The sequence below is a fragment of the Manacus vitellinus genome, unplaced genomic scaffold, assembly GCF_001715985.3.
Source record: "Manacus vitellinus isolate BGI_N305 unplaced genomic scaffold, ASM171598v3 scaffold_150_pilon, whole genome shotgun sequence".
Classification (NCBI taxonomy): domain Eukaryota; kingdom Metazoa; phylum Chordata; class Aves; order Passeriformes; family Pipridae; genus Manacus; species Manacus vitellinus.
The window spans coordinates 147130-148495 of NW_021939069.1; positions in this window are offsets into that span (position 1 = coordinate 147130).

Here is a 1366-nt window from a genome sequence, read left to right on the forward strand (position 1 = left end):
CCGCCCCCGCCGCCACTTCCGAGAGCCACAAACGCCGGGCGGAAGCGACGGGTGCAATGCGCATGAGTATAAAGGAAGAGCGAGGCCAGGCTCCCCGTTGCCATCTTGGGTGATGGTGGTTGCCATGGCAACCGCGCGGCCTACACCTCTCAGAGCAGCCTGAGCCCTCCGACGGGGGAACGGCCCCGAGCCGACGACCCCCGACACCCTCTGGGACCCCTCCGTGTCCTCCTCGAGACGCAGTCCTCGCTGTGACCCCTCCTCCCCGCTGGGACCCTGTGGTGGGTTGACCTTGCCTGGATGCCAGGTGCCCACCCAGCTGCTCTATCACTCCCCTTTCCAGCAGGACAGGTGAGAGAGTAAGGTGTAAGAAAACCCCCAACTCATGGGCTGGGTTAAGGCAGTTTATTTAAAGCAAAAAAGTAAAGCGAAGCTTGCGTCTGCAGAAGCAAAAGATAGCAGAGTTCATTCTCTGCTTCCCATGAGCAGTGATGGTCGGCCACTCCCGAGAAGCAGGGTTTCAGTACATATGATGGTTCCTCAGCAAGCAGCCATTGGAGACTGCTCTTTGTCTCAGCTTTTATATCTGAGCTGACGTCATATGGTCTGGAATATCCCTTTGGTCAGTTTGGGTCAGCTGGCCTACTTGGGTCCCCTCCCAGGATCTTGCCTGATTTTTCTCTTATATAGCTCACAGGCTTAATCTTCATTCTTTCCCTGTTCCACTGATGGGTAGGATCACTTATTTCCTTTGCCCTGTAATGTAGTTGAAGATCAAATACACTTTCTATGTTGCTTTGGCTATCCTGATTCTAGCTTTTTTTCAGTAACACAAGTAGAACAAGTACTGAAATAGCGCTGAACTGTCGTTTCTTCCCCCAGTGACTGAGGAGAGCCATGAAGAACCAGCCTTCAGAAACTTTGTGCAGGACATGTGGATGAAATGCCAGAGGAGAAGCAACCCAAAGGAATGAGACCTTCAGAAACAAAAGGTTTGGAATCACTTGTAATGGAGTTAAAACTGAAGGAATGGCATAAAGAAACTTGCACGGAACCATGCATGAAGACTTTTATCTGTGAACAACTTCCTCTGATAGATTTTTATTTTTCTTTCTGCGGTAACTGTTGGTCCGGTGAGTTAAAGGTCTTGCAGCCAACTGACTGCACATTTGGCCATCTGCCACTGTGGCTTCCTGAAGCTGAAGGAACTAGAAAGCAGTTTTTTTTCCTGCAACTTGTTCAGATCTCTCTGTTGAGAGCTTAAATTTTGATCTCTGACAGCATTAGCATCCAGAGTACTCACTGGTCCTCAGAGGCACCTTCCGTTTGCAGAGTACAGTCAGGCATCTGCTCCAGCCAGGGCACA